Source organism: Miniopterus natalensis, chromosome 2, assembly GCF_054644295.1.
Source record: "Miniopterus natalensis isolate mMinNat1 chromosome 2, mMinNat1.hap1, whole genome shotgun sequence".
Taxonomy (NCBI): Eukaryota; Metazoa; Chordata; class Mammalia; order Chiroptera; family Miniopteridae; genus Miniopterus; species Miniopterus natalensis.
In genome coordinates this window covers 149,308,515-149,320,690 of record NC_142082.1, presented here as the reverse complement: position 1 = coordinate 149,320,690, position 12,176 = coordinate 149,308,515, and positions in this window count along the sequence as shown.

Genomic DNA, 12,176 nt, shown 5'->3' with positions numbered 1-12,176 from the left:
ACGTGTCAAGTTACTTGCTAATAAGTAGCAGAGAGAGGATTAAAATGCAAGACATCCTTTTCTAGATTCCACTCCTAATGCTTCTGTGTTTTGATGTTTAAGAAAGAGAATAAAGGTGAATTTAATTTCAATCCATTATTGAAGTAGCATATAATTATAGATTCCAATTTCAAAGTGGGACTTGTGTTACAGTCCTAGGTACTAGGTGACTTAGATTTTAGTCCCAGCTCTGTCACTGGCCAGCAGTGATCTTGAACAAATTACTTCCCTTTTCGCAGTCCAATTGTTCATTTGTAGAATGCTACAATACTATTATTCCATTCATTCATTCATTCATTCATTCATTCATTCATTCATTCATTCATTCATGCATTCTATTGACAAGTACTTACCAAGCACTATTATGTGCTAGGCACTCTGACATTATTAGAGATACAAAGGTGAGTTCAAATGGACTTGGCTTCCTGCATTCGTGAAACCTAGAGTCTAGTCACAAAGATGGATATCAGTTAAGGAATTGCAAAAACAAATGAAAACCTGCATCAAGAGCTATGAGATGCTTAAAATGTGGGTGGGGAGGGTAGAGAGGGGACTGAATTAAGTCAAGATGGTCAGAAAAGGCTGCAGTAAAGAGGGTTGATATGAGAACTGACCAGTGAATATTGAAGTAGACAAAAAGGAGAGAAACGGTGTTCCAAGTACAGGGAAATACAAATAGTGGGTATGAAAGACTGAAAGGCCAGTGTGGCTGGGCAGAGTGAGGCTCAAATAGAGAGATTGTGTGAGAAGTTTATTTATTTTTTCTTTTTTAAGTTATAAACCACTATAAAATTATAAAGGGATATAACCACATAAACAATAGCTTTCCAGAGATTTTTCAATAGAAATTAAGACTGAAATACAGCAAATAGCTGACTCTTAATTATTTATGAAAACCAGAAAGTAATAAAGGCTTAATTTTAAGTCCACAGACCTCCCTTAAAAAACATTTTTAAAAGTATGTTTTTACTGATTTCAGAGAGAGCAAGGGAGAGGGAGAGAGAGGAACCGCAATGATGAGGGAAAATCATCTAGCGGCTGCCTCCTGCCGGCCCCTGCTGGGGATCAAGCCCGCAGCCTGGGCATGTGCCCTGACCGGGAATCAACCACGATCTCCTGGATCCTAGATCCATGCTCGACCACTGAGCCGTGCCGCCGTGCCGGCCGGGTCCTCAACAAACGTTTTATAAACTTCTACCACATTCTTGCGAACAAGGCAGGCATTGGGAATGCAAAGATAAAAACATGTCTCTTTCTTCTGGAGTTTGTTGTCAACTTCAAATTTATCAACACAAACCTGCTTTATCGAATCATTAAAAAAAGTCCTAGAAAGTGTTTCTCCTTCCCCTCACCCCAAACCCCAATAGACTAAATGCTACATTGTAGGAAAATATTGGAGGCACAGAAAACCAGAAGTAGAGTACAGTCAAAGGAACAAACTGCGATATCAGCGTCTGCTTAACAGAGAATTAACTTTCTCATTGTTAATATACAGGGGTGGGCAAAGGAGGTTAATAATAGTAATAAATAATACAATGATTAATAAGTAAATAATAATACAAGAGTAAACTCTGTTTTGCATACTCACAACTCTAAACCTGCTTTTGCTCACCCCTGTATATTTATTTCATTTACTCTGTATTTAGAATTCAGCATATGTGTATGTGTGTATTTTACACACATACATTGGAAAGTACGTTATAATGTCACTATTTAAAAATAAAGAAAAAATGTATTATCACTCTCGACACTAAATATATTGCAAACTACTATTTATTAAAAACTAACAAGGGAGCAATATTTTTATATTTTCCCTTGAGGTCAGAAAAATTCACATCATTTCTCTCTTTCTTATCAGGAACAACTCCAAGTTTACCTGCTGAAGCTTTTACTACAAGTTAGTATATTAATTCCTGGTTTTTATATGTTAAAAAAAAATAGCTCACAGTATAAATTATTAGCAACTGGGTTTCTAAGAAAAAAAATATATGAAAATTTGACTTGTGAAAAAAAATTCAAACAAGTAGTTTACTGGAATTTTGCCACTGGTTTTAACTTTTTAAAAATTTAACTTAACTCGTTTTTGGCCAGTTTATATTGATTGGCTATAATATGATTTCCAGTTTTATTTCTTTCCTTATTATTAACTATTAATATAGCATCTACAACAGTACTAAATGATTTCAAGCTTAAATTATTTTTAAAAAGAATATAAGATAAGAGAAAACATATCTAATGATATATTGTGCTCTTTTAGGTGTTTTTAAGTATAATGTAGCAATTAGCTACTTCATGCTATTATTTCATTATTGTTACTCTCATCCCTGAATGAGGATGTGATTAGATTCCATTTCTTTGAGAGTAACCTTGTTGAGACAAAAGTACAAAAACTTAGTGTGACCCCATTATAGATGCAGAAACCATGACTTTGGTTAAAAAAACAATAGCAAGGACTAAACCAAAGTCTTAGAGGAAAGTGTCATCAAACTAGCCGAGAGAGAGTCTGTGCCCACCTGTGCACAGCAAGTCAATGAGAACTGACACCAGGTTTTGCAGTGAAGAAAGACAAGCTACTTGATTGGAATGTTTTATTTGAAAGCAACCCAGGAAAGCGGGGAGCTAGGGCTCAAAATTTCAGCTCACCGATGGATGGATTACAGACAAGAGGTTTTATAGAGCAAAATTCATAAGTAGTCATGAGCAAGAGGGATTGGGCCATGGGTCTCCCTGATGGGTCCTTGATTAGGTAATTCGTCCCAGTCCTCCTCTTGGGTCCTCTAGTCTGGTTTCAGTGAGATTGTGTGTGTGGGGGGGTTGTTCCACCTTGTGGGCTGAAAAACATCTTAAGAACGTGTGTCAATGAGTTCCTTTGATGTGCAGGGTTGAACGCTATACATCACGTGACTCTTCCTCTTTGTACGCTGTTGTATCTGTTGTATTGCTTTCTTGTTTTGCCAGCCGCCTAACAGGCCCTGGGCTCAAAGATTTCTCTGCTGGTTAACAGGGTGCTACAGGACTTCCTTCTTATGGCTTAAACTAGCTTACGAACCTATTTTATATTAAATATATTTTTTGAGGGCATTAACTCTTCTACTTCAAACACAATATTAGAAAAATTTCTTAGGGAACTCTGGGCAGAAAGTCATTGGGTTCTTGAATCTATTTTCTTTAGTAGGAATTGATCGAACAGTTAAGTTGCCCATTGGTATACTTGAGCTGAGTTCATTTTCTGCTTTTCTCAGGCCTTAAGAGCACTCAGTTTCCTGCCGTCTTCACAACTGGAAGTGCAGGCACGCCAGGAGTAGTGGGTCCCCTCTTCACCAGTCCTTGGCCTGTAACAGGTACATCAGGCTCAGAACAGAATACACAGCCACGTCTAAGCAGCTGGTTTCAGGCAGTGCTGCGCAGTGCAGTATTTTATAAAATAAAGATAGCTGACTTCTGTATAATTTCAGATGTAGGTGTTCATTATATGTAATTAAAGTGTAGAGTCTTTAGTTTTTTCAGACATTGTTACCTTAAAGTCTATCATATTGTTATAATCATACACACCCGTTACCTGGGGCGTTGATAGCGTCCATGCACTTTTTTTAGCATGTGTTTGTTTTCCCTTCATCAGGGACCACTGGAGGGTCAACAAGTGCAGCCGGAGGAGCTCAAGAGCAAAGAACAGGTGGCACAGCCCTGGAAAAAGGTGAGATAAAGAAATGAGTCAAACGCTATTCCTTCCATAGGTTCTTTTCGAAAGTTGTCCTTGGTTTCAAGTCAGGAACAGTATCCTGTGTACAGCATTAGATAACGGGGTCCAGGGTCAGCACTAAGTCACCTGGATGACTTTGGGAAAATATTCCATAATTAGTCTTTCTATATTAAATAAAATATTAGTGGCTGGCGAGGCATGGCTCAGCGGTTGAGAGTCGACCTAGGATCCAGGCGATCGGGGTTCGATTCCCGGAGAGGGCACATGCCCGGGTTGTGGGCTCGATCCCCAGTCGGGGGCATGAAGGAAGCACTCAACCAGTGACTCTCTCGTCATTGATGTTTCTGTCTCTCTCTCTGCGTCTCCTTTCCTCTCTCTGAAATCAATAAAGATATATTTTAAAAGAATAAATAAATATTAGTGATATATTTCTATGGTACACTAACATCTCTGAATTATGCTCAAATATATAATGTAATTTGATCCACATTAACACCAGTTAAGTCTCTTTATTGCCATTAGGAAGAAAATAATAAGAAGCTAGCAGAGCAGGATTAGAACCCAGAACCTTAGCTTCTCTGTAATAGCTCCACCGTTCTCTGATCTGTGCATAGAGCATATGCCCAAATAAAATAATAAAATAAAATAATAAAATAAAATAAAAGCCAAATGAAGATATGCTTGCCCTTGTGCATCACTGACTAAATTTCAACTCTTGTTAGTTTCATGAATAAAACTTTATTGATATTCTTTAAGCACAGATAATTTTGATTAAAACAAACAAGCCTTAGTTCATGTCTGCCCCTTATGCAGTCAGTTCATACAAGTGCCTCCTACATTTTCTCCTCTGTATCACATTTGCCTCTGCTTTTGCTCAGGTGTTAAACATTGTCCACCTGGTCTCTGCAGTTGCCTACCTAACTCACCTTAGAGTATCCATGGGATTTCTCTTTATGCCTTTATTAACTAATTCATGGTCTGGTTTTAGGAACTAATTTGTGGTCTGCTTTTGTTTTTCTACATTTATTTTCCTTAAGCAAATTTCTTGATTTAAAATTTATGTCACATCCTTTTTGGAATAAGATATAGTTTACATAGACTCTACAGAAGCACACATTAAGAAACTGGTTAATTTCAATGAGATTAATGAACAAACTGAAACTTTAGGGTGATGACTGTTTAGTCTATATTTCCTAAAATTTGAATCAGAATTATTTGTGTAATAATGACAAGTCAATAAGTTAATTTTTTTTGGTTATCTACCGTGGTTTTAAACAGAGCTGCTGAAAGTTTGGTCCACAAATAAGTGCCATCCAGAACTATTTGTTACTGGCCCGTGAGGAGATAGGAACTGAAACAGAGAACAGGCATTTAGAAACAGCAGTTTCACACAGCGACTTTATACCACTTAAATAAAAGCTTATGTTTTAGATGATTTTATTCTCAAAAAATTGTATTTCTCTACTTTCATGGCATTTTCCCAAATTATCAATATAGGACAGATTGAAAATTTTACAATATTGCTCTTTTACCACAGATCATTTGAGAAGCAAAGATTAGAGTGTCAACTCAGGGGCTAGACTACCTAGGTTTGGCTTCTGGATCTGCTGCCACCCAAATGAATGACCTGGAGAGAGTCACTTACCCAGTTCTGTTAAGGAGGAATACTAATATTACCTGCCTCAGAGGATGTTTATAAGATTGAGTGAGTGGATTCATGTCTAGGGTATTTTTTAAACTGCTATTTTCCTTTTTCAGCTGGAGAAGGGGCCCCTACTGCACCACCAATAGAAAGTAAGGAAGACCATACACTTGGGCAACCGAGCACAGGAGCAACAAGCCCAGGAAAATCAGGCAAGTCAGGATGTGCACCTTAGCACCTATTAAATGGTCCTGAACATATTACAGGCTGAACTAAAGATGAAGCTGTGTGCGATATTAGGCCATCTAGCTGCAGAACTCCTAGGGATCACCTTAAGATTTCTTTTATATTAGAGTCCTTGATTCTGTCACATTAGAGTGATGTGTAGAATCCTACAGCTCTAGAAGTAATGGCCCTTCCTTGCTGTTATGTCAGGGACCTCAGAAATGCCAGAGGAATTCACAATAGCACCTGGGAGCAAAAGTACCAGTGGAGGCTCAGCTGCTCTGGGCACAGCGTTGGGAGGCAGAGCAGGTATAGAAATGGGGGCTCTGAAGCATCTTCTTACTGATCTGGAGGAAGTCACCAGTGGCTTCTACTAAGTGATTAGTTATTAGTAAATGCACATGTGCATGACTTCACTGTCCCTGCATTTATGGGTTTAATGGTGGTGTTTCTCTATCGGCAGCTCAGAGGTGACTTAGAGCAAAGTGTATTGTATTACAGATCCCAAGACTCCTGCCTTAGAACTTCTGAGGCTTTGAGTCTGGAGTGGGGCTCAGGTCATGGTTTGCAATCTTGGCTACACATCAGAATTGACTAGAGAAATTTTGAAAATACATACTGAAGAGTCCTTTATAGACTAATTGAATCATAACTCCTGGAGGAAGAGCCCAGGCACAGGTATTTTTGGAAAGCCTTACAGTTGGCTTCAATGGATACCCCAGGTTGAGAGCCTCTAGGCTAGTGTATCTGTGTGTTTAGTAAGTGACTGGAAACAATGAACTTGAAATGGGTAAGTGTGAACAAATATATGAAAAGTATTTTGAAAGAAGAGAACAGAAAAATCTGTTTTGCTCACCCAAAGGTCATGACATATATTTGTTGTTTATTTTGAAAGGGACTACAGGGTCATCAGCTGGTGAAAATACTAGATCACCAAGCAGTGAAGTGACACCATCTGAAGAAGGCAAGTTAGGTGAGTAGATGATGCCATTCAGAGGCTATGGCTTTTGTCAAAAGGGACCATCTTAAATCAGAACTTGCTGATTTCCCTCAAATTGATTGAATGCCATCCAACGAAAGATATAAAATGGTATAAAAACGACTAACATTTTCATGAAGACTTTCATTTTTCTGGTTTCTTGAAATCTCCCCTTCTAAAGTGGTACAGTATTGGGTGGTCACAACAATGTACATGCTCCCTCCATACCGTGTTTCAGGTGTAACAGCAGAGCCTTGGAAATACTGCTGGAAATGACAGTAACAGCACAGCCAGCCCAACAGGGAACTCAGCAGGCAAGGTGCAGGCTCACCTGGGCACTTTGGTGGTGCTCCATCATAAGTGTAGCTGAGACCCCAAATTCTTATGGGGCATTTAAGTGAATTTGGTAATGGCTATGGCTATAATCGCTATAATTTTAGGACAAATAAATATAGGTAGTGGGAGCATTTTCAACACAACCATCTATGTAGGCTAGAATTGTCAAATAAAAAATACAGAGTGCCATTTAAATTTAAAATGTATCATAAGTAAGAAATATATATTTTTTTAGTATAAATATGTCCCATGCAATAATTGGGACATGGTTGTTTGTTGCTTATTGGGAACTCAGCTTTTACTGGGTGTCCTGTATTTCTATCTGCTAACTCTGGCAATCCCAGTGTGAACTGACCAACCACTGTTCTTTACCATTAGGAACCACTGGAGAGGGAAATGTAGCCACCACTGGAGCTGCAAGTGAAGAGACTTCTGGAGCATCAGGTACTGAAGGAACATAATCAGAATAAAGCTAGACAATCAAGTGTGATTTCTTTACTCAAAATAGTGTGAGAGACAAGGTTTCTTGGAGAATTTTATTATTGCTTGTGTAATGTCAAAACTGAAGAAGATTAGAGATAAATTAAGAGCTATTTATTTTATGTCTCATACTGGGTGCTCTAGAGAACATAGGAGCAGAGTAGAGTAAGGCACTTGCTCCTTTAGAATTTTATTTTTGAGCCTTAGCCAGTTTCGCTCAGCAGTTAGAGCCCTGGCCCTTGGACTGAAGTGTCCTGGGTTCAGTTCCGGTCAAGGGCATGTCCCTACACTGCAGGCTCAATCCCTGCCCCAGGTCAGGGCGCATGTGGGAGGCAACCAATGTTTCTCCCCCTCGCTCGCTCTCTCTGTCTCTTCTACCCTCTCCCTGCAAAGCAATGGAAAAAATATCCTCGGGTAAGGATTAAAAAAAAAATTGATTTTTGAGCAAGAGAAGCGAGTATTTATATCCATGCAAAGGCAAAAGCCATGCAAGGCAGAAGATAGTCAAGGTGGAGAAAATGTTCAGTGACAAGTGTTGGAGTGGGAATTCAAGAGGAAATTCTAGTAAGAGAACTGATTAGTTGCATTTAAAAACAGAATTATTCTATTTTGAAAAGAATATGGCATGATCAGCACAGCTTGACTATGTCGACGTGCATTACCTTGAGAAAAACTCAAAACGTAAGTAAGCTGAGTGAAGTTTTAGGGATATATTCAGTTTCAGGGGAATAAAGAGCGGTCTTATTTCAAATGCTGGGGAACTAGAATTGAACACAAATTCTCCCAACCCAGAGACCCTTTCCATAAGGAAAACTGTTTTGTTATTGAATATACATTAAATAGAATGGGATGCGAATCGCAGGCAATTTGCTGATCGATTGTAAAGACAGAAAGACCCCTCACCGAGCAGACACAACCCATTACATACATGTTCTCGAGAAAATGATATTTCCTCAAGCATCAGGACTTGACAGCACTATTTATTACACAGAGTTCCTCCTAAACTCACATGGTAATTAGGGTGCCGTCTGATTAGTTCTTTTTATTTCTATTATAAAATGAAGCCATGCTGGGGTATCACCTGGGGCAACCCCTGGAGCTGGAGGTGGCAGCACCCCTGGGGAACCAGGCACTGGACCCACAAGTCCTGGGAGGCCAGACAAGTTTGGGTCTGACTTTTCAGCTGTTGCCAACCACACCTCCCTTAGAAGGCTGTGATCTGAATCAAGGACCTGATGCTTAATTTGCATTGATGCTCTTAGATTTGAGTAGCACTTAAACTCAAGGAGCCAATAGAAAGTCAAGAAAGTCAGGGAAATGGTGGCCACGTGCATTACAATCTACACATACTTCCTACAAACCATAAATATCAACACAGAGCCCATACTTAGTCGTTTAGTGGGGCAGAGAAGACTAATAGTCTAAAGATCAGGAGAGGTGGCTCTTGGGCTTATAGTGGAGGTGAGATCTAGGTCAGGGCATGCCAGAAGACAGAGAAGTAGAGAAAGCTGCTTCATAGTGGTAGAATTCAGATAGTATCAACTAGGGTTCACCCCAGAACAACAGGGCCCACCCTGAATGGAGAACACTGAGAAAACCTGAGACCTGGCAGGTCAGAGCACCTGTGGATGTGGAATTGAAAGAAAGATGATGGAGAGTTCATGGACAGAGAACTGGCAGTCTTAGGAAATCACTTTACGGCTTGTCAAAGAGAGGGAGGCCTATTGGGAAATGAAGGAATCCTTGGAGCCTGAATATCAGTGGAAAAATAAAAATAGTATTTAAAGTAAAGAGTCTCAAGAAAACAGGATAATAGTTAAGAATTAGAGATAGAAAAGGGAAAAGTGCCACTTCCAAATGAAGCTCTCTTTCATCCTGACAACATAAGAGAAAGCCCTTGATCTGAGAAATCTGGTGAGCTGGACCAAAGCATCTCTGCTGCCCCCTGCATGGGATCTCCTGCTACTGCTGTTTCAGGAAAAGCCGATGCAAAAAACAAACCAAAACAAAAAATGCATGAAAAAGAAAAATAAATCCCATTGTCTATATAAAGCTATTCTTTTGTATACATTTTCAGAAATTTTCAGCAATAGGAAACAAATTCTAAAAATGTAGTCAGGAAGGAGAGGACTGTTAGACCGGAGCATTAACATGAATTTAAAGAAGCAACTGCAGGAAGAAAGAAACACCAAAATTATAATGAAAAAACTCAGGGTAAAAATAGATAAATAGTAGGAATATGTTAATTGGAGTTGATGAAAAAACAACAACACAAAACCCAGGAAAGAAGTTGGGGAAAAAAAAGAAAAATTATCTCAAAAGTAAAGACTGAATATCAAGGTACATAATACAAAATAAATAAGATGGAAATCACAGCAAGGAGATTAGAAGATAAAATTGAGAAGATTTTCCCCCACACAAAAAAAATTGCAGGCATTTTTTAAAAAGATAAAGCAGATCAAAGTAGGCTTTAGTTATAGGAAACTAACAAAAATATTTAACATATATATTATTGCAGTCTCTGGAGACACAAAAACAATGAAACAGAACTTCTTGTTGTTATGACTAACCAATCTGAAATGTAGGGAATTTTTTTCAGAACTAATATTTTAAACTGTAAATCAATACAAGTTTCCTGCAATTATTTAAGAAAAAAATCTAAATCTGCATGTTAACAAAACCTACCATATACTTGGAAGAATCAATACTGTACAATCCATTCTGTGACATATATTAGACTTGAAAGGTAAAGAAAGAAATTCTCTAGACATCATGGCGAAGGGACAAACATATTTTTTAAAAAAGAAAGAAAATCAAGTTAGCATCAGACTTGTCAAGTGTAGAGTAGCTTTTATAAGATACTCAAAGAAGGGAAATGTGGGCCAAGAGTTTTATATCCAGCTAAATATAAATCAGGTATCACGGCTATAGGAAACTAGTTTAAGACAGGAAAGATTTCAGAAAACTATGTATCCACAAGCCCTTCATAATAAAACCTCTAGAGGATGAGTGTTTAGCAACAAAGAAATGCTTTGAAAATGAACAAAAAGATGATAGCACTGACTATTTTTAACCGTAGCTCTGCAACCGGAAGAAAGGTTGAAAGAAAGGTAGAAGAAAAATACATAAATGTTACATATTTGACTAAATAAAAATATGACATCAGTAGATAGATTGGAATAAGAAGGAAGGTGAGATAGTCTTATTGATTAGATAGCAGGTAGTAGTGAAACAAATTATTTAAAGATCATGAATCAAATATAAGAAATTTAAGTTTATTAAAGAGTAAAAAGAAATGAGCATTAAGAAAGTGGTATTAACTTACATTTGAAAATGCAGAAGAGGAAGAAGAGAAAAGAGGAAGTTATGAGTTAATTTTATTGCTACTCACAGGGAGAACCAACAGATACTAGCTGAAAGAAAATTGGGAGGATACTAGTGGAACTGTTTAAAAACATTACTATAAAAACCTAACCTTTCCAACTATCAAAAGAGAAATAAAACAAAAAGCAAAAAAGCAATTTAAGAGTTTGCATAGCAAAAAAAAAAAAAAAAAGCCTGAATTTAGAATCCAAAATCACATTAAAATCATTTTAATAATAATTTCTATTAAGTTTTAGTGGATTTTTTTCAAAATTAGGAAATCCGTTAATATAGCTCATCATACTAACATATCTAAGAATAAAAACAACTAGTTATTTACCAAGGGGCTAAAAAGGCATTTGATAAGCATTTGATAACCTTTTCTGATGAGGAAAAAAACACCTCAAAATAAGCAACCTGCCAAAATCGTGCCCATATGTAAACATTGCTTCTAGACTCAATATTATGCAGTTCAGTGATTGAATCACTTATCCACTGTAAGCTCAGTTTTCTTATCTGCAAAAGTGAGTAATGTAATCTATTTAATGGGGTTGTAATGAGGATCCAGGGAAATAATGAATCAATGTATGTCAAAGCACATTTTTTGAAATGTAAGGAATAGTAATTATTATTAATATAAAAAAACGGACATTTCTGCAATCTTTAGTTAGAAGTTAATTTAAGTCAACATTGGCTATCTCATAGCTTAAGCAATTCCATGAATGAGCTCTTTCTACTTTTTCTGTTACAACAGGTACACCTGGGACATCAGGTGGCACAATTGGTGGAGTTGAAAGCACACCCGAATCACCCAGCAGTGGAACTACAAGTTCTTCAAATAAGCTAGGTGAGATAACTAAACACACACACAAAAAAAATCACAAAATCTTAGTTGGTGTAGAAACTTGCTTATAAGAGGCTATTCAGTAAAATATTTATTTAGTTGAAAGTCATCCCTGATTGAAAATCAGAGCACTGTAATTCAAACTTGTGAATCAATTGGGAAGATTGACATTAAATTCTTTGGCTGTTACTAGGTATTTATTCACTATTGGGGTGTCAGTTAGTGTGACCCATGATGCCACAGATAACGACAGTGATGTGACAGTTCAGATATTCTCTATTACTAAACAAGACTAATGCAGCATTTGGAAATTGATATTCTGCTATGTCCAATTTAGAAATCACTGGAATATTATTTGATACAACCATACTGGAGTTAGTTAAGTAAAAAGTAATGACTATCTAACATTTCTTCTTATGTTTGGTCCTTAAATGATGTTTTTGAGTTAGGGACTTTTTTTAAAAAAAAATGTGTTTATTGGTTTCAGAGAGAGGAAGAGAGAGGGAGAGAGATAGAAACATCAGTGATGAGAGTCATTGATCGGCTGCCTCCTGCACGCCCCCAACTG